General features: G+C 39.0%; 1 protein-coding gene across 3 annotated transcripts in view; it reads right to left on the reverse strand.

The window, feature by feature from the left end:
- The window catches only part of PLS1 (plastin 1), a 114,981-nt gene that overhangs the window by 74,500 nt on the left and 17,855 nt on the right, over positions 1–22,626 (reverse strand). Inside the window, exon 1 of one of the 3 annotated variants that reach the window (XM_002759524.6) lies at positions 12,310–12,448. The exons of the other annotated variants lie outside the window; for them this stretch is intronic. The gene's annotated coding sequence lies outside the window, so the exon portion shown is untranslated. Of the gene's footprint in view, positions 1–12,309; positions 12,449–22,626 lie in introns of those variants that run through there. 3 annotated transcript variants of the gene reach the window in all.

A 22,626-nucleotide genomic window follows, 5' to 3' on the forward strand; every position in this document is an offset into this window, starting at 1 on the left:
AATTACATTTTAATGCCATTGTCTGACAATTCTAATAACTGTGTTAGTTCTGGGTCAGTTTTGATTGATAGATTCTCCCTTCTAGTTATGGGTCATGTTTTCCTGCTTCATTGCATACATGGTAATTTTTTACTGGATGGAAGACACTGTAAAGTTTACTTTGTTGGGTAACAGTTTTGTATTCCTACAACTATTCTTTTTGTTGTGGTTTAAAAAAAATACAGAACATTGAATTTACCATCTTAACCTTGTTTTTTTGTTTTGTTTTGTTTAAATCTTCTATATCATTGCTGATTTTGTCTATTGCTTCTATTCCACTGAAATCTTCGACTATTGTGGATTTGTCTGTTTCTCACTGCTATTCTATCAAGTTTTGCTTCACTTATTTTGAAACTCTGTTATTAGGTACATAAATATTTAGAACTGTTTTGTTCTCTTGATAAATTGGCCCATTTGTAATAATAAAATGACCTTCCTTATTCTTGGTAATAGACTTGGGTCTGAAATCTACTTTACCTGATGTTAATATAGGCAGAGTCCCTTTCTTTTTATTAGTATATTAGTATTAGCATAATATCTCTTTTTCTGTCCCATTACGTTTACTCTGTGTCTTTTTTTTTTTTTTTTTTTCCAGACAGTTTTGCTCTTTAGCCCAGGCTGGAATGAAGTGGTGAGACCTCAGCTCACTGCAACCTCTGCTCCCCAACTGGGTTCAAGTGATTCTCCTGCCTCAGCTTCCCAAGTAGCTGCAATTACAGACACCTGCCACCACAACAGCTAATTTTTATGTTTTTAGTAGAGATGTGTTTCCATGTTGGCCAGTCTGCTTTTAATCTCCTGATCTCAAGTGATTTACCCACCTTGGCCTCCTAAAGTACTAGAATTACAGGTATAAGCCACTGCACCCAACCTAACCTGTGTCTTTATATTTAAAATGTGTTTCTTCTAGGCAACATAGCTGGCTTTCACACAGTCTGACAATCTCTGCTTTTTTCTTTCTTTCTTTCTTTCTTTTTTCTGAGATAGAGTCTCACTCTGTTGCCCAGCTGGAGTGCAGTAGCTTAATGATGGCTCACTGTAGCTAAGCCTACAGGTGTATGCCACACCACACCCAGCTAATTTGTATTTTTTTGTAAAGACAGAGTCTCACCCTCTTGCCCAGGCTGGTCTCAAATTCCTAGGCTCAAGTAATCCTCCTGCCTCAGCCTCCCGAAGTGAATCTCTACTTTTTAATTGAAATATGTAGACAATTAATCTTTAATGTCATTACTGATAAGATTAAGATTTTCCTCCTGCTATTTGTTTTCTATTTGTCCTATGTGTTCTTTGTTTTCTTTTTTCTTTTGGATTATCCAAATATTATTTATAAGTTCATTTTATCTCCTTTCTTGTCTTAATATAATTCTTTGTCATTTTAGTGATTGCTTTAGGATTTATAGCATACACATCTTTAACTTACTACAGCTTATCTTCAAGCACTGTTATACCATTTCACATATAGCATAAGAATATTACAATGCAGTGGTATGTACCTGAAGTCCCAGCTACTTGGGAGGGACTTCACATGAGCCCAGGAGTTTGGGAGGATCACATGAGCCCAGGAGTTCAGAGGCTACAGTGAGCCATGATTGCACCACTCCACTCCAGCCTGGGTGACAGAGTGAGACCCTGTCTCTAAAAGAAAAAAAGTTACATGGTATGCTTCCATTTTTCCCCTCTCGGCCTTTATACTATTTTTGTCATATATTTCACATGTATTATAAACCCCATATATTTTGTTATTTTTACTTAAAACAGTTTGTTAAATGGTTTAAACAATAAGAAATCTTATCTGTTTACTCATGTAGCACCATTTCTGATGCTCTTCTTCATATAGATCTGTATTTCCTTTTGCCTTGAGTACTTCCATTAATGTTTGTCAGGCAAGGCTGTTGGTGATGAATTCTTTCAGTTTTCACATGTCTAAAAGTCTTTATTTTGTCTTTGTTTTGAAGTATATTTTTGCTGGGTGTAGAATTCTAGGTTAACTGTTTTTATCTTATTACCTTAAAGATGTTCCTCCACTATCTTATCTATACTACACAATCTTGGGCAAAACTTAACAGCACTGCAGTGAAAAATCAATAAATCCACAAGCAGAGTTGAAGATTTCAGTTGAATACATGCAAAAGACATCTACTTCATCTTTACTTTTCTTCCTATGTAATGTGTCTTTTTTCTTTGGATTCTTTTAGAATTTTATCCTTATCGGTGGATTTAAGCAAAACAATTATGCTTTGATGTAGTTTTTTTTCATATAGCTTTTGTTTGGGGCTCATTGAGCATCTTGGATCTCTGGGTTTACAGATTTCATCAAATTTGAAAAACGTTTTCAGCCGTGATCTCCTCAGATATCTCTTCTGTTCCTCCCTCCTCCTTCAGGAAACTTAAGTACACACATTAGACCACAGAAAGTTATCATACAGATTACTGATATTTTAAGTATTTTTGTAGCTCTTTTTTGTTGCATTTAGACAGCTTCTGTTGCTATGTCTCCAAGATCACTAATCCTTTCTTCTGCAATGTCTAATCTGCCCTTCATCCTGTCCACTGTATTTTCATCTCAGACGCTGTAGTTTTTAACCTCTAGATGTTTTATTTGGGTCTCTTAAACTTTTTTCTATGTCTCCACTTAACTCTATTAAGCATAGGAAACACAACTGTAATTACATTTCAATGCCATTGCCTGACAATTCTAATAACTGTGTTAGTTCTGGGTCAGTTTTGATTGATAGATTTTCCCTTCTAGTTATGGGTCATGTTTTCCTGCTTCATTGCATGCCTGTTAATTTTTTTACTGGATGAAAGACACTGTAAAGTTTGCTTTGTTGGGTAACAGTTTTGTATTCCTAGAACTATTCTTTTTATTGTAATAAAAAAAAACACACATAACATTAAATTTACCATATTAACCTTGTTTTTTGTTTTGTTTTGTTTTGAGATGAAGTTTCGCTCTTGTTGCCCAGGATGGAGTGGGAAGTGCAATCTCAGCTCACTGCAACCTCCGCCTCCCAGGTTCAAGTGATTCTCCTGCCTCAGACTCCCGAGTAGCTGGGATCACAGGTGCCTCGCACCATACCCAGCTAGTTTTTGTATTTTTAGTAGAGACAGAGTTTCACCATGTTGGCCAGGCTGGTCTCGAATTCCTGACCTCAGGTTATCCACTATCTTGGCCTCCCAAACTACTGGGTTTACAGGCGTGAGCTACTGCACCCAGCCTTCTTAACCAGTTTTAAGTATACATTTCAGTAGTCTTGATTGTATTTGCATTATCATACAACAGCTCTCTACAACTTTGTCACCTTGAAAATCTGAAACGCTATATATATTAAACACTAATTTCCTCTCTTTCTTCTCACCATCCCTTGGCAATCCCTTCTAATTTGTTCCTGCAATTTTGACTACTCTATATACTTCATATGAGTGGAATAATACAGTATTTGTACTTTTGTGACTGGCTTATTTTGTTCAGCAAAACATCCTTGAGGTTCGTCCATGTTGTAGCATATGAAAAGATTTCCTTCTTTTTAAAGGCTGCATGATATTCCATTGTATTTCTATACCACATTTCCTTTATCTAGTCACCTGCAAGTGGACATTTGGTTTGCTTCCACCTCTTAGCTGTTGTGACAATGATGCAGTGAACATGGGTATGCAAATGTCTCTTTAAGATCCTGCTCTAGGCCAGCACAGTGGCTCACACCTGTAATCTCAGCACTTTGGGAGGCCGAGGTAGGCAGATCACCTGATGTCAGGAGTTCAAGATCAGCCTGGACAAAATGGTGAAATCCTGTCTCTACTAAAAATACAAAAAAATGGCATGGCATAGTGGTGTGTACCTGTAATCCCAGCTACTCACTGAGACAGGAGAATCATTTGAACCCAGGAGGTGGAGAGTGCAGTGAGCTGAGATCATGCTACTGCACTCCAGCCTGGGTGTCAGAGCAAGACTCCATCTCAGAAAAAAAAAGAACAAAGATCCTGCTCTAAATTCTAAATTTTTTCAAATATATATCTAGAGATGGATTGCTGGATCATATGTTAATCCTATTTTTAATTTTTTTGTGGACCCTCCATACTGCTTTGTATTATGGCTGCACTATTTTACATTCCCACAAGGGGTCCAATTACTCTGCATCCCCTCACCAACCTTTTTAAATTTTCTGTTTGTTTCCTATTGGTCAACCTAATGGGCATAAGGTGATATCTCATTATGTTGTTGATGTATATTTGTTTTCTCTTATGAATACAGATGTCCTTCAACTTACAATGATGTTATATCCTGATGATGAAAGTGCATAGAAAACTCACTTTTGATTGATATTTTCAAGTTATGATGGGGTTATGAGCACATAGCCCCATCATAAGTGGAGGAGTGTAGTGAATGTGTATCACTTTTGCATTATCATAAAGTTCAAAAACTGTAAGTCGAATCACTGTAGGTCAAGGACCATTTGTAGTGATATTGAACATATTTTCATATGCTTATGGACCGTTTGTACGTCATCTTTGAAATGTCTTCTACTCCAATCCTTTGCCTACTTTTTAATTAGGTTGTTTTAGTTACTGAATTGTAGATCTTCTTTATATATTCTGGATATTATCCCCTTATCGGTCATATAATTTACTAATATCTTCTTCACACCTAAAGTTGCCTTTTCTGATTGTGTGCTGCTGATTGTGTGATTGTGTCCTTTGATGTGCAGAAGTTTTTTAGTTTTATGAAGTCCCAGTTGTCTATTTGTGCTTTTCTTGCCTGTGCTTTTGATGCCATATCCAAGAAATCATTGCCAAATTCACTGTCCTGAAGCTTTCACCCAATGTTTCCTTCTAAGAGTTTTAGGTTTTACATCCAGGTCTTTAATCCATTTTGAGTTAATTTTTGCATATGGCATAAGGTTCAACTTCATTCTTTTTTTTTTTTCTTGAGACAGGGTCTCACTCTTGTCCAGGCTAGACTACAGTGGCATGATCCTGCTGCAATGCAACCTTGACCTCCCATGCTCAAGCAATTCTCCCACCTCAGTCTCCTGAGTACCTGGGACCACAGGTACACACCATCACTCCAGCTATGATTTTTAGATTTTTTTTTTTTTGAGACAGAGTCTCATTCTATCACCCAGGCTGGAGTACAGTGGCACAATCTCAGCTCACTGCAAACTCCACCTCCCAGGTTCAAACAATTCTCCTGCCTCAGCCTCCCAAGTAGCTGGAATTACAGATGCCTGTCACCATACCTGGCTATTTTTGTATTTTTAGTAGAGACGGGGTTTCACCATGTTGCCCAGGCTGGTTTCCAGCTCCTGAGCTCAAGTGATCTGCCACCTTGGCCTCCCAAAGTGCTGGGATTACAGGTGTGAGCCACTGAGCTGGCTTTTTATTTTTTTCTTGTAGTTTTTTAGAGAGACAGGGTTTCTCCATTTCTCCATGTTGCTAAGACTGGTCTCAAACTACTGAGCTCAGGTGATCCACCTGCCTCAGCTTCCCAAAGTGCTGGGATTACAGGCATGAGCCACCAAGCCTGGCCACAACTTCATTCTTTCACATATGGATATCCAATTTTCCAACACCATTTGTTGAACAGACTGTCTCTTCCCCATCGTGTAAGTCTTGAGACCCTTGTCAAAAATCATTCGACCATCTATATATGTGTTTATTTACATGCTCTCTATTCTGTTCCATTAATCAATATGTATGTCTTTATGCCAGTACTATCCCATCTTCATATCAGACTGCTGCTTTGTAGTATATATTTTGAAAGCAGGAAGTATATACTCTCTAACTTTATTTTTTTCAAGATTGCTTTGGATATTCAAGGTCCCTTGGGATTTTATATTTCAGATTTTTTTATTTTTTATTTTTGAAACTGAATCTCACTCTCTTGCTCAGGCTGGAGTGCAGTGGTGCAATCTCAGCTTACTGCAATCTCTGCCTCCTAGGCTCAAGCAATCCTCCTGCCTCAGCCTCCTGAGCAGCTGGGATTATACAGGCACATGCCACCACACCTGGATAGTTTTTGTCTTTTTAAAAGAGATGGGGTTTCTCTATGAGACCAAACTAGTCTCAAAGTCCTGGCCTCAAGTGATCTGCCTGCCTCAGCCTCCCAAATCCCTCCCAATGGGATTACAGGTGTGAGCCACCTTGCCAGACCAAAATTTTAGAATATTTTTTTCTATTTCTAAAGGTAGGGGGACCATTATTGGATGTAGTCAAATTACTTGGAAAGCATTTGACCCTTAGGTCTTGCTTTTAAGCTTCATTAGGCAGGACCTGGCAGAATTGAGTTTAGGGCTCTCATTCTCAACAGGAGATGACTATGCCCCCAGAAGACATCTGGCAATGTCTGGAGACCTTTTTTACTTTCAGAAGAGGAGGTGTCACTAGCATCTAGTGTTGAGGCCAGGGACATTGTTAAACATCCTATAATACACAGAGATCCCCTTAAAGAATTATCAAGTCTAACATTCCTATAGTGCTGGGGTTGAGAAACCATACCGTCTATGGGCTAATTATTCCCCACTATTGAGGCAAGAGGCTTCTGAGTACCCAATAACCTGAACATTACTACATTTTTTTCCCCATGTGGCTGGTGAGAACTGGCATTACTCCCCGTCTGTGTGGGTGCTAAGCACTATTCCTTCTAATCCTTCCAAATAGTTATTTCCCAGATCTCCAGTTAGTTTCCTCATACACAAGTGTGCTAATCAGAGTCCTGATGAATATGTGCCAGGCACTTTATATAAATTATTTCTAATCCTTAAAATAGCCCCCAAAAGTAACAGTTGTTATATCTATTTTTACTGATAAACTCGAGCTCACTAAGGTTAACTAACTTGCCCAGTACCACTCAGCTAGTAGGCACACATTCATATACAAACAGCTAGAGTCATATTGAAACAACTTGAAACAAGTGTGTCAAAGTCCACATTTTCAGTATTCAGTATAAGGCTGGGTCCAGGAAGCTTCCCCTCTGGACCTGCCATAAGATAATTTAGTCTTTCTGCTTACAGAGTTAGTCTGATTCTACGCAACTTTCGAAATCTTAGAATATTTTACTTTAGTTAACTTCACTATTTAAAATAGCATTAATTGGCTGGCCCAGTATTTTTTGTTGGTATGTTTCAAAGTGATGAATTTTTTTCATTAAGTCATAAAGTAGTATGAATGTCTCAGGACAAATTCACTAGAGATTTTATTCTCAGCTAATAACAATGACAAACATTGTAAAAGAAAGAAAGAAGTTTGAAAGTGATTCTTCCAGGTGGCCTAAAACTGAAGATTAAGGAAAACCATCATGATATTGTAAGTAACATGTGCCATTATCAAGGTAAATTACATCTCACATTTAAGTGTTTTCTAATTTATAAGGCACTTTCAGATGTACTATCACATCTGATGTTCACATCATCCCAGTGAGCTAAGGAACAGGACTGAAAGTAATATTACATATAAGAGAATTATTATTGGTTTCCTATGTAAAATGGGAATAAAATACTATTACACTACAAAAATTTATACACATACACATGTGCATGCACACACTCACTCTGCACACACATATACACACACACACAGTATTTTCAGTTCTGGGACCCATCCTTATTCCCATTTCAACATCTAAGGAAACAGATTCAGAGAGATCAAGCTAATCAGCCTAGGTCACCCACTGGTAAGTGTCAAAGCTGGTAGTATTTTCAGTGTGTCCGAGTCCCAGTTCCATGCTCCTTTCAATAAACCACACTGACTCTTGAATGGCTAAAAGTAATGAAGTCGTGAAACAGGTTCTCAAGGGAACCAAGGTATCATCTTTCTACATGATATTTAAGAAAGAGATCTGAGCTTCTTTTATGTAGGCATTGAAATTAGATGCCCAGTATAGAGGTTTACAAAACGATTTCTTCTGTACATGGTTCTTTTTACTTTCTCAATTCTAACTGAACTCCAAATCCTCATTTTTTTCTAAAAATTAACATGATTGGCCTAGCATGGTGGCTCACACCTGTAATTCCAGCACTTTGGGAGGCCAAGGCGTGTGGATTGCTTGAGGCCAGGAATTCAAGACCAGCCTGGGCAACACAGGGAGACTCTGTTTCTATTTAAAAAAAAAAAAAAGGTCTTAAAAAAATTAACTGGACATGGTGATACATGCCTGTGGTCCCAGCTCCTCAGGAGGATTTCTTGAGCCTGGGAGGACAAGGCTGCAGTAAGCCCTGATAGCCACACTGCACTCTAGCCTGGGTGACAGAGCAAGACTCTGCCTCAAAAACAAAACACAAACAATAAACAGCTGTGCCTCGTAAATAGCAAACATGTACACATACAATCATAATTCAAGTCTACTGATTAATGTACAAGCAGAATTCTAGAAGAAAAAAACAGCAGATACTTCAAACATGGGTCTGACAAATTGTCCTGAGAGGGTGGGGTTTAAACTGGATGGGCCTTAAGAGTAAGAAAGCTTTTAAAGTTCCATTTTGGGTGTAACTATTTCCAAAATCTTGACATAAAAAGCAAACCTTAATATGTCACTCCTATTCCTGAACACTATTCCTTACAGAAACTTCCAACCAGTGAGTGTGACTTAGAAGGATGAGTTAATAGGCAAAAAAAGTAAGTACAAAACCAAATGTGGTTAAAAAAAAAAAAAATCCCCTCCCCAAACACCTAAAAAGGCATCCCTGTTTTCACAGATGAGAAAACTGAGGTCACACCCTTGTCTACTCAGAAGACAAGAGTCACTAAGAACAATGATCCCCACCAGAGTGTAGGAAGTAAATATTAGAACTATGTATATATTTTTTAAACTAAAGAAACAAAATTAGCTTTACAAATATTTAAAGTGCTTTTTTTCAGTAGAATCCTAACTTGCTTCTTATGACACGATCCCATGACACAAACAGTTCAAGGGATATCCCAAGAGAGGAGTAGACATTCCACAAAGAAGAGCCTGGACAGTGACTGACATTCCTTCTTCACTTCCAGAATTTGTGATGTTCTACTGTTTCTGAATGTCTCGTTGAGTGGATTAACAATAATCTGTTTTAAAGCTACTTGCTTATGTAGCAAGGGTAGTTTTGATATCAAAGCTTTAAAAATCTTTAAAAAATACATCTGCAAAGAAATTGGGGACTGCAAAAAATACGAATCATATAAGCATAAGAAAATAGTAGAACTTCACCAACTGCATCAGAAAACAAAAGAGGAACAATGTGAGCACATGTTGGACAAAAAAAGTCAAAATTATCAAGATTATATAAAACATAACTTTATACTCACTCATTAATAATAAACAGTATCTTGTATGTATATTGTACCATGAGATATTAGTTAATGATATGATAAATTCTTTCCAATTAACAATTGTTTTTTTAAATCATTTATTTTATCTTTTATTTTTATTTTTCACTTCACGCCTGTCTGCCTTTATGATTGGCTGCAAGGATGAAGTGGTAATGTACAAAAAGCACCCAGCACAATGTTAGTGATACAGAGAGCACTCAAATAGCAGCAGCAAGGGAGTTTGCTCCAGACTCCTCCCCACTCCACCCTCCCTAATGAAACAAACCCACGTCTCATTGCTTATTAACATATTGTGTTTGCTAAGATGCTCTCTTCCTGATTTTCCATCATCCTTACTCTTGTTGCTAAAACTAGGCCCCATTCCTTATTTACTCCTGATCTGTCTGTGCTCCACTTGGGAAGAAGCAGCAGTCTCCTAGCAAAAGAGGAGTCCTCCATAAACTCTATGAGCTAGGCTTCTTATTCTTTTGAGTTTAGTTTTAGTGGCTTATGCCTGTAATCCCAGCCTGGGCAACATAGCAAGACATAGCCTCCTGAGTAGCATGCATACATGCATTCATTCATTTATTTTTTGAGACAGGGTCTTGTTCTGTTGTCCAGGCTGGCGTGCAGTGGCACAATCACAGTTCACTGCAGCCTCAAACTCCTGGGCTCAATTAATCTTCCTGCCTCAGCCTCCCAAGTAGCTGGAACTACAGGCGTGTGCTACTACATCCAATTTTTGTACTTTTAGTAGAGACAGAGTTTCGCCATGTTGCCCAGGATGGTCTTAAACTCCTGCGTTCAAGCAATCCACCCACCTCAGCCTCCCCAAGTGTTGGGATTACAGGAATGAGCCACCATATCCAGCAGCATTTATTTTCATATATACCCTAGCATATATAAAACCGACACATTAAGTAAAACATGTATAACATAAACATTTAGTATATAAAAATTAAAAATATAGACCTTGCAAGTACTACATGCACAATATATTTTTACTGATGAGCTAAAAATTCTAGAAGCCTGGGACCACGGTTCCAACATTTTAAAAGGAGAAGCCTCTTGACCTCCCACCTCATCTGGAATAGGTATAGGGATAAGAATTCAGTGGCTTCTGACAACACCTTGTTTTTCCTGTAATACCGAGAACTGGGTTGGAAACATTTGGAAGAAAAGAGAAAGAGGGAACCCTAGAAACCTCAATTTTAATAGAAGAACATGGTCAGAAATGGTAGGTAAACTTTTATAATTCTTAAAGCAATGGAGGCCCATACACAGGGAGCTTTAGAGATTAAAATCAGCACTAAGAAGGAAAAACAGGCTGTCAGGCACTCAGTGGCACATTCAGGAGTTTAAGAGGTTTGTTTTTGCAGTTTATCCCTAACCCCAAAGTGCTACTCCATTCTCTTTGGGCTCATATTTCCAGGGTACCAAGCAATAGTGCGTTTTACAGCACTGACTGTGAACTCATCACAGAGGCAGACAAGGCCATGCCATTAGTAACATTTGTAGCTATGCAAAGAAACATAATAAGGGTAATCAAATATCATGCTTTGGGTGGTAAGCTGATCTAAACTGGGAATCATAAAGGAATGTTATCCCCCTCCTACACAAGAATACAATTGAGCAATTGGTTGATTCATTATAAAAGGACTGGTACAAAGGCATAGTCTTTGTTGGACTCCAGGTATAATATAGGAAAGGCAATTCTGGTTCCTAAGAAAGCCATGTGTTTTGTTTTCTTTTTTAACTATGTAAAATTTTCCCATGGCACTCACTTTTCATGGTTACTTGGTCATAATGTGTTCATTTCTCTAACAAGAGCCACAGAGTATTCTGTGGTGCATACAAATAAATTTAAATGGTTGACTGCTTCACAAAGCTGAGCAAGTCTTAATTCTCTACTTAGGTTTAAGAGCTCAGGTCACTGCAAAAAGAAAGCATACTTAACTTTGTAAAAGCTGGCCTCTTTTAAGAAAACTCAAGAGTCTTTCATTCTTTGGCACTGGGGCCTATGTAAATTGCCAGCAGTATCAGTATCCAAGTTTCCTCGACATGCATCATTCAAGATCTTCTCAGCTTTACACAGGGTGGGAACTGCTCATTTTCTGCTTTCCTAAGAAAAGAACTTAAGGTAACGCTGCTACAGCTTCTCGGGCTGCGTAGGGTAAAGATATATAGTTTTTTGGCCAGCCTCAGAAACATTAAAAATGCTCACTAAAGGGCAACTTGCTCATTTGAATACTATTTATAACAAAATTATCTTTCTGAAAGCTTTCAGGCCCTTCCCATATTCAATGAAACAGCAGAAATCTTTTAAGAAAGTTGCTCTCCCCAAGTACATTTTAGTACTTGGAAATGCTGAAGAACAAATATAATGATAAAGAATTTATTTCAATTTAGGTATTTTCTTCAGACTCCAGATGCTTGGATAGAATCTTATCACATCCCGAGTACTGGAGATATCCTCTATTACAATATTTTATAATCTGTGAAATCTCCTTAGAAAAAAGTGGAGTTTTGCTTATCCACAATGAAACTATAGACTGGAAGAGCTGTTTGCATCAGACTGAAAGCATCAAGTTTCCAAGCAATAATACGCACACATCTAGATGGCACAGAAAGAGTACATTCAGCCATTTCAGCAATTTCCTAATAATTTATATCCATTCCTGAAAGGAAAATCAAAGCTCAACCAAGAATTATGAGTCTAATGTTTTTATCCAACCCTGAATAAACCAAAACAGTCCTTTCTTCTCTAACCAGCGGTGCTTATGGAAGAAAGTTTTCAAACAGAAAAACGAAAAGAGAATTATCGTCACACCAAGGTTCCTATTTGCATCGATTATGCAAAGCCATCTAGAGTCCTAAAGCAAGAATGCACTTAAAAAAGAAATACTATCTCAATTTAACAATTACATTAAAAAGCAGCACTGGAATCCGAGGCTATCTTATTGCTATCGACAGAGGGAAATTTTTGTATACCTGCTTCTGCCGGTCTTATCATTTGAGATTTGGAAGTCCAGAAAAACAATTCAGAACACTTAAAATTCAGTCTTCCTAAGCTGTGTCTATCCTCTGCCAAAGTTAGTGTTTGACCAAAGAAAGGAAGCAATTTCACACTGAAGTGTTCTACCTATTATTACAGATTTTAATCTCAATGGAACTTACTCTCAGTAGAAAGGGCAACCTGTACAATGGGTGTGGTTTAGAACCATAAAAAAATCAAGAGATGAAAATACGAATGTCATCATCATTTCTATTTGATTATAGTTGGGGAGCTTAAAATATATTGTGGTATTCACCTTACCACTTAGATTTTATTCAAGCAGGTTTTCTTCCTATGGAATAGGACTACCCTATGAGCTTCCATATTCTTTTTATAAATGTTCCTTTGCCACTCTAATTTAAAAATGGCAATGTTGAGCTGGGCACAGTGGTATAGCTTATAATCCCAGCTACTTGGGAGGCCAAGGCAGGAGGCCCAGGAATACAAGTCTGTAGTGTGCTATGTTAACTCCTGTGAATAGCCACTGCACTCCAATCTGGGCAATATAGCGAGATCCTGTCTCTTAAAAAAGAAAAGAAAATGGCAATATTGTTTTTGTCATGTGAAAAACCATGAAGAATTAAGTATACATTGTGATTCCCTGAAAGAATTAGAAAACAATAAAACTGAAAAAACAAAACACAACAACAACAAAAATCCCTAACATCTTACTGAATTTCAATTATATTCACTGGACTAATTTCAAGTAAATGTTCAACATTACCTTTGAATAGTAACTGAAAACATTTTATAGAATTATACAGTGTTAAAACCAGAAGATATCCCAAGGACTATAGTCCAATACGACTATTTAAGTGTGGCAAGAACAACTGCACTTATAAAATGTATAATGCATTTTCACTGACTGGTTAATCATCTCAAGAGGAAGTCTCAAACATCTTTTATGATGGCTCCATAAAAGTAAAGAATACATGTTATAAAACTGCTTCATAAAGTGAAAGAAAAAGTTAAGGACTTTTATAAGCCAGTTTTTTTTTAAGTACATACAGTAAATGATCCCATTTACAGGAAATGCTAGAAAATACAAAAGAATCTATGGTGACAGCAGAACAAAGGTTATGTGGAACAGGTGAACGGAGGCATGGAACGCAAGAAACATGAGGAGACTTTGGGGGAAATAAAAGTGTTCTACATCTTGATTGTGGTGATTTTGTGGATGTATACACCTGTCAAAACACAGGTAATTGTCCACTGTAAATGTGCACAGTCTACCATACCTAAATTATACTTCAATGAATGTTAAAAATACACATTCACGGCCAGGCGTGGTGGCTCACACCTGTAATCCCAACACTTTGGGAGGCCGAGGTGGGTGGATCATGAGGTCAGGAAATCGAGACCATCCTGGCCAACATGGTGAAACCCCATCTCAAAAAAAAAAACCCACACATTCATTTAAATATTTAAAGAACATCAGTGCTGAGGAAGGCTTATTCTTGCTGTTTATGGCCACACGCTAGTAGGATTAGGACCACTGGAAGAAATACCAAGAGACAAATCCTGCACGAATGTAAGGAAATATTCTGTCCAGATTACATCTGGAACAGTTAGGTTCTACACCTGGAACACTGGACCTGTGTGTACAAAAGCTGAAAGTCAATTTGGGAGGTGCACAGGCTGTTGTCTTTGGGAATTTCTACATAGAAAGTCAGATGAGGTGACATTGCATTGAAAATTCCATTATTTCAAAGAGACCTCTTTTGGATGGCTGTGGTCCTGCTGCTGTTGCACAGAGTTCTGCTAACCTCTTGACTAAAACATGTATTTGTTCTGTCTGAATTCCCCCAGGACTTCACTTCACAGGAAAAATCAATTATCTGCCCTATGTGTCCTTTTAAAAAATGGATCCTGTGTAGTTATTTTCTGATCGTTGAAAAGCAATTTCAGAATTAAAAGTATTTGGAAAATAATAAAATTTATTGCTCTCAAGCATACCATTCAGAAATAACCAAGACCAAAATGTTATAAATTTTCAATCTTTCTTCTATGTACATGTGTATGAATATACAACTTTCCAAACAAAATTGGTATTTGCTATATATAATTTTACTTAATATTATTTAAAGTTTTCAGTTTTTGAAAGCATGCCTTTCATGCTTCGTAACAGTCCATGTTATGACTATACCATGATTTATTTAAGCATTCATCTTGCTAACTAAGGTGGTTTTCTATGTTTTATTTTTAGAAATAATGCTTCAGCAAACATCCTTGAACACAGAGGGTAGATGGGGAATGAGGGACATTACAGCTCTGAATCCAATTGCTCTAAGAGTTTACTCATTCCATTCTGTTACAAGCAATTTCAATTTTCACTCTCTTGGAAAGTGTCACAGTAGACAGTTGAAATGTACAGCATGGAGACTGCCACTTTTCCTGATAATATATTGTTCTTCAATATCTACTATGAACCTAAACTGAAAGTCCAGAAAAAAATACATTGGAATTTTTTTTATTTGATCTCAATAAAAACTATGCAGAAAATGATACAGCCTATAAATATTTGAGCCATAACAATTTTGAACCATCACAAGTGCTCAAAAAATACTGGTAAATAATAAACTGAGTCAAAGTTGTATCTGTAACTCAAACTATTTGATAATGCAAGAACACTTAGAAAAGAATTCACTATTCCATGTTTAAATGTACCTTCAGGACAAGAGTCACATTTAAAAACAAATCTCTGTAAACGTACACATGTTTGCTTAGAGATTTGTTTCTAAGATTGTAATAATATCTATGAGAATATCTTTCTGCATCTTAAAAAGTCTACTTCCCGGCCAGGCGCGGTGGCTCATTCCTGTAATCCCAGCACTTTGGGAGGCCAAGGCAGGCGGATCATGAGGTCAGGCGATCAAGACTATCCTGGCTAACATGGTGAAACCCTGTTTCTACTAAAAATACAAAAAAATTAGCTGGGCATGGTGGCGTGCGCCTGTAGTCCCAGCTACTTGGGAAGCTGAGGCAGGAGAATCACTTGAACCTGGGAGGCGGAGGTTGCAGTGAACCGAAATCATGCCACTGCACTCCAGCCTGGACAACAGAAAGAGACTGTCTCAAAAAAAAAAAAAAAAAAAAAAGTCTACTTTTCAGGCTTGGCACTGTGACTCACACCTGTAATCCCAGCACTTTGGGAGGCCAAGGTGGGCAGATCATCTGAGGTCAGAAGTTCGAGACCAGCCTGGCTAAGATGGCGAAATCCTGTCTCTACTAGAAATACAAAAAATTTAGCTGGGCATGGTGGTGGGCACCTCTAATCCCAGCTACTTGGGAGGCTGAGGCAGAAGGACTGCTTGAACCCAGGAGGCAGAGGTTGCAGTGAGCCAAGATCGTGCCATTGTACTCCAGCCTGGGTGACAAAGCAAGACTCTGCTTCAAAAAAAGAAAAAAGTCTACTTCTCAAACTTTTAAAGTATCAGGGCAGTGATTACTCCTACGAATGGCAGCAACTGGAAAGCAGCTGGAGAGTTTCTGGGGACCCAGGAGTAATTCTGGTTTCTCGATAGAGTGCTGATTATGAGGTAGCTGTTTGTGAAAATCCATCAAACTGTACACATATTTTTATGTTTTTCTGCATATATATTATACATCACACTAAAAAAGTCCACTCCCTTACCCCATTATACCTCTGGGTAATCTGACAGATTATGAATTAACATATTTAGTAAAAGATGAACTGGAAACCCCTCACCTCTAACAATACCAGTTTTACTTGTTTTTATGACATTCTTAGCAATGTTCTTTAGTTTAGAACATTCTAAGGAAACAATACATACACGCATCTTGCAGACTTTTAGTATAAAGATAATATAACCAATTACTTAAATTCAGTACTTCAAATCAGTAAGTAGTTACTAAGTACTTACTAAATCCAAGATGCCACAGGGGCTTCTTTAATGCCGTACAGATTTATGGAGTAAGATATCATAGAGAAGAACTCAAAAACAGTCTTGGGAAATCTGGCAGCTGACATGGATTCTTTTTAACATTTTACTTCAGTTATTGGGAAAAATGAGTAGATGCCATACTTTTAGCATCTTGGAAAATGTTTCCTAGAATAAGTAGGTGTCAAAACTTGTCTTAAATGTGTATCATTATAGATAAATGGGTAGACAGAAGGGCAAACCAAGCAGCTGGAAGTGCATGAACAAAGGTGTGGAAGCAGGGGAGGATATGGCAAGCAATGAGTCACTAAAAGCAAATATTCTGACTGAATGGGTGTGCCTATTTCATAGCAGAATTTTTTTTCTGAATCCAAGCTACCAGAGAAGCTGGCACAACATGAATCGCCTTCCTTTCCTACTCACAGAGATAAATGTTGTGGCAGCTCTGCTTGGCTACACAAAAGCCATAAGACATCCTTTCAAAACTATTGTTTTGGAATCTGGCCCTGAAATGTTTTAGAAAGATATCCAGTTAAGTCACATTTTCTCATGTACGTCAGCATGAATGCTTGGAGCCCTGCTGGGAGTGATAACCACTGCTATCTTATTTGTCAACAAAGGCAGACAGGGCATCTGTCACAGGCAGAATAATACTCAAATCCCCCAAGATGCCTGCATCCTAATCCCCAGAACCTGTGAATATGGTACCTTACACAGCAAAATGGCTTTTGCAGATGTTTGTTAAGGGTATGGGCCTTGGGATGAGGCAGATTGCCTTGGATTATTTGGGCAGGCCCAATCTAATCACATGAATCTTTAAAAGCAGAGAACCTTTCTCTGCTGGCTCAAAGAGATAAAATAGAAGGAGAAAGAGGAAAGATTCAAAGTATGAGAGGGGCTTGACCTACTGTCGCTGTCTTTGAAGATGAAGGAAAGGAACCATGAGCGAAGGAATGCAGGTGGCCTCTAGAAGCTGGGAATGGCCTTCCCTTTATATCCAGAAAAAAAATGGAGATCTCAGGCCTACCACCAAAAGGAACTGAATTCTGCCAGCAATCCAAATGAGCCATGAACAAGATTATCCCCTAGAGCCTCCAGAAAGGAACACATTACTGCTATGTTGACTTTAGTCTGATGAGACCTGTGCAAAACTTCTGACCTACAGAACTGTAAGATAATAAATTTGTATTATTTAAGTTGCTGAACATGTGGTAGTTTGGTATGGGAGCAATACAAAGCTAATATAGGCTTGGATAGTTTTACTCAGTATGGGATGTTCTTATCACATTGGCCTTGGATTGCCCACAAGAGAGACAAGCTATCATTTGGGAGATGCAGCAGGGTTGGGGGTGGGGGACAGGCAGAGTTTGTTTTAGGGGAGAGATCAATGTTGATTTTTCAGTTCTCCTTAAATAAATTTTCCCTCCAATAGCATATACATATTAGATGTTAGTCAAATATTTAGTGTAGCAGCTTAAAAAGAAAAATACTACAAAAATAAAAATACTCAAGTTTCTGCCAATAATGATGAGCAGGGATATCCTTGTCTTAACCCTTCCTGATACACTGGGGCCCAGAGATTACTGAAATAGACATGAAATGGTGCCTAGCAATTAGATGCAGTAGTTGTTTTTTGTTTTTGCTTTGTGTGTGTGTGTGTGCTTTGTTTGCTTGTTTTTGAGACAGAGTCTCGCTCTGTTGCCCAGACTAGAGTGCAGTGGCATGATCTCAGCTCACTGCAATCTCTGCCTCCTGGGTTCAAGAGATTCTCTGCCTCAGCCTCCCAAGTAGCTGGGATTACAGGCTCGTGCCACCAAGCCCAGCTAGTTTTTAAAATTTTAGTAGAGATGAGGTTTTACCATATTAGGCTGGTCTTGAACCCCTGACCTCAAGTGTTTCACCTGTTTCAGCCTCCCAAAGTGTAGGATTTATAGGAGTAAGCCACCATGCCTGACCAGGTGCAGTTTTTATTAGTCATAAAATCAACATGTGGAGCATATTTTAAATGCAGATTCCTGGGTCTCAACCGAAAGAGTCTCATTCAGAAGTTTTACGATGAAGCCCAGGAATCTGAATGAGATCGAAAACAAGGATTTCTGATTTTTTTTCCTCTAACAAATGGTTAATACTGCTGAAGCACACCCCACTTCTCCCACCAACTACCTGAGACCTCTGCTATGCTGATCAAGACCCCAAGTGCAAATCTTGTCAGAAGTTAGCCCAGAAGCTAGCCCATCTAGCAGACTAGATGATTAAGGACATAGCTTTGATATGAGTAGACTTTGATTTGAGTCTGCTCCTGCCTCTCAGTTGAGTTCTCTGTGCCTCAGTTTTCTCATCTGTATAAAAGGAATGAAAGACCTACCTGCCCATAGGGTTATGACAGATTAAGCACAGTTCTTGGAACAAGGTAACTATTGAGTTACTCTATCACTACCACTATAATTCCATGTTCAGATGAAATCAGAGGCAGCTTGAATTCTTTAGCATTTTTTTAAATTCCTGTAACAGTGTCTGGAAAGACTAAATATTTAATAGAAACAAGCTTCCATTCTGGACTGCAAGGAATTAAGTGTGTTTACAAGAGGTTGGCATCCATGTCTAGTTAAGGCTATATGTACCCAAAGAGGTATAACTTTATTCTAAACCTCTAAAAAGGTTGTCTGAAGCAAAAAAAACAATTCTTCCCAATTACAAATACTTCGGAAATATATCTTTTTTTAACCTTAAAATAGAAAATGCCAACTGTATGGATTATTGTGACAAGTGCTTGCCATCACCAGCTGTTTTAGTGGCTAACTGGGCAAGGCTCCATTGTGATTTGAAGGCAGTTGAAACTGCAATTAAATGACCTACTCAAGGTTACAAAGCAATTTAAATAATCTCAACTCAAGGTGAATATGAAGGACATAAATAATTGTGTCACTGGCTGTGTGTGGTGGCTCATACCTGTAATCCTAGCACTTTGTGGGGGTCAGGGCGTGCAGATCACCTGATGTCAGGAGTTCAAGAACAGCCTGGCCAACATAGTGAAACCCCATCTCTACTAAAATACAAAAATTAGCCTGGCATGATGGCGGGTGCCTGTAATCCCAGCTACTCGGGAGGCTGAGGTGGGAGAATCGCTTGAACCTGGGAGATGGTGGTTGCAGTGAGTCAAGAATCAGGCCACTGCACTCCAGCCTGGGTGGAGACTCTATCTCAAAAAAAAAAAAAAAAAAATTGTGGCTCACGGTAATCCCAGCACTTTGGGAGGCTAAGGCGGGTGGATCAAGAGGTCAGGAGTTCAAGACCAGCCTGGCCAACACAGTGAAACCCTGTCTCTACTAAAAATACAAAAATTAGCTGGGTGTGGTGGCAGGCACCTGTAATCCCAGCTACTTGGGAGGCTGAGGCAGGAGAATCACTTGAACCCAGGAGATGGAGGTTGCAGTAAGCTGAGATCATGCCACTGCACTCTAATCTGGGTGACAGAGCCAGATCCTGTCTCTAAATAAATAAATAAATTTTAAAAATTGTGTCACTAAACAATACACACAAGTCAACATGAAAATGAATAGGTACAAAAAGCAAATAGCACTACAGTCCATGCTGATGACATGATCACAGTCAAATGGCCTGTTGCTGGGGTCACAACTAGAAAAACAGATCAGAGACTAAAAATTTAATATGATTTAGAAAAGTAAGTGATTAATTATAAAGGAAGAAAAATACCTATTTTTTCCTATATCATTTAGTGTTCTTTCTCTTCTGCTAGTGAGTACCTTCCTCCATCATTCTTTTTTCTCAACTTTATCCTTTAAAAGGTAGAAAACATTAACAAATGAGAAAAGGGGCATCTGAAGAAAAGTCTTCATGTTTGCTCCTGCTACTTTTTTCTGAGACGACCAGCTTTCAGACTACAGGGTAGACTTATCCATTGGGGGATACCCTTATCTTTATGTTTCCATGAGGACCTATTATCAAAGCAGCACCTCTGGCCTCTTTGCACTTCTTTCTCACTGTCCTCCATAAAAGGGGAATTGATTTACCTCACTGGAAAGATGGTGTCTTGGGCCCACTGAACCTCACCCCTCTACTAAAATGGTTCTCAGACTTTAAATGTAATAGAATCACCAAAAGGGCTTGTTAAAACATAGATTCTTGGGTCCATCCTCCAGAATCTTTAATTCAGTTTGTCTGGAAGGGAGATCAAAAGTCTGCATGTCTAGTAAGTTTCAAGGGAATGCTAAAGCCGCTTGTCTGAGGACCACACTTTTAAAACCACTGCCATACTGAATGGAACTGAAGTGGGTTTTTGCAGAGTGGGGTGAGGTAAAGTGCTAAACATCACTGCCCTTACATGATTTGCCCCTTACCTCTTCAGCAGCTGCTTGTCCTCAGGACATAAGCTCTCTTCCTCCTCCACAGGATAAAGACCCAGAGGCAACTGTTCAGTGGGTTTGCCTGGGATGTGGCGAGTAGACATTAAGTTTCTGGGAAGGATATTAGGAAGGCCATTTGGCCACAGGCCCAGGCTGCAATCCTGGTCCAGCTCCACCAGGAATAAAAGTTGACATTTAAATTCCATTTGAGAGACCCGTATCTATTTCGGAGTTGGTTCAAAGAATAACGAAAGAAGAGTCTGAATTGTCAGGCCCCTCAAGTAAGAGCATCCATTATGATCATGATTGCGGAATGATCAGTAATATAACTAGGAATTCCAAAGTCCGTGACCTCACTCTGGAAGCAGAGTGACCCTGTGTCTCAGCCATAATGCTGAAGCCAGATGACATCATCTGTATACAGTGAATAATGTTCTTGCTCCTATGGAACATGCTTTTGCCACCAAAGTAAGGTAAATGAAGAGAAGATATAGGGTCTTCAGGAAATTCAGCCTGCATTACTTCTCTGGGTCAATCATCAGCAGTTGTCCAGATCACGCTGGCTGCCTCAACAGCTTCCTTCCCACTCAGAACTAAGCCAAGCCCTGCGGCTATGCTTCAGTGCCTTGGGCACCTCTTAACCACCCCCACTCTACCCTCCTTTTCCATCCTTGGGTCTGGCAGCTCTGTTTCTGTGCCGTGTTCTGCCCACCCTACCCAGATCCTACAGAGGGATGCTTCTGTCTCAATTTTCAAATGACACCCTGCCTTCAAACCCTGTAGTACAGCCAGGCTTGCCTCACCTCTGCCCAGCCCCACCTCCGCCACAGTTCTTGAAATCCCCAACAGCATTCAACACTTCCAGTCACTCTTTCTCCAGGAAGGAAATCTAGACAGCGAAAGATTTTCGAAAGAGCAGCCGAATTAAAACACACCCTCCTCCACAAAATAGAAAAACAAAGCAGCAGGTGGAACCCACGCCAGGTCTCACACTCTGTAGCCGCCATACTCCTGGGGCACCCGTCACAGGCTCTTGTAACTCCTCCTTCACCAAACTAAGAGCCTCTCCTGGCTGCCAGAGGGCTAAAATGGCACCCATGGGCCAAACACTGCCTGGACACATGTCCTCTGTGGCTCAATGAGCATTGGATTTTTTTTAATTTTGGAGCAAATATATAAAAACTAGGAGATTAGCATAAAATTCAGATTTCTGTTTTTTCATTTAAAATCAGAATATCTGGCAATACTGTGCCCACATGCCTACATGGTAACACTGGGCTGAGCCAGGGATGCTGTACCCTTTAGATAATGTGTGAACCTTCAAGTCTGGCACAGGCCTTGTGATTCCCTGCCATCCCCGTTTTCTCACTGCCTTCTTTCCCAGAACATACCTGAACGACCACCTGCTTCTGCACACATTTCCACCCTTGGTAGTTAAGCTTAAGCTCTACTGCTTGCGGCTGCTAATTTCCTGAGCTATCCCTGAGCTGTTATTATATGGTACAGTGCTATTGAGAGAAAGAACATATGTATTCTTTTTCCTCCTCAGCTGGTGGTTGCTTCCATTCTCAGTCATGAAACTGTATTTGTACAGATCATGAACAAATGGCAAATCCCAAAGTGGCCTGACTCACAGAGGGTGAAGAGAGAGATGGTAAAAGGACTCAAAAAGACAATCTGTTTTGTAATATTTCTAGTTCCTTAAAAGATCCATAATAATGAAAGAAAAGGTAGCCATATCCTGTATTGTTACAGGTCAGAAATTCCATCATCAGAACTTACCAGTGGTAAGTTTATGGTGTACTTAATTTTTAATTAAACATAAAGCAAATAAAAGTTGTGCTTGGTAAGACCCTGTCACCTGTCAGTCCTCTTCATTTAGCCGTAAGCTATATTATAACAGCTCAGAGTAGAATTTTTCCTAACAGGAAACAATCACAGGGCAATAAAAGTGTACAAAGATCTTTTCTTTTCTTGAGTCATCTGT

Source organism: Callithrix jacchus, chromosome 17, assembly GCF_049354715.1.
Source record: "Callithrix jacchus isolate 240 chromosome 17, calJac240_pri, whole genome shotgun sequence".
Taxonomy (NCBI): domain Eukaryota; kingdom Metazoa; phylum Chordata; class Mammalia; order Primates; family Cebidae; genus Callithrix; species Callithrix jacchus.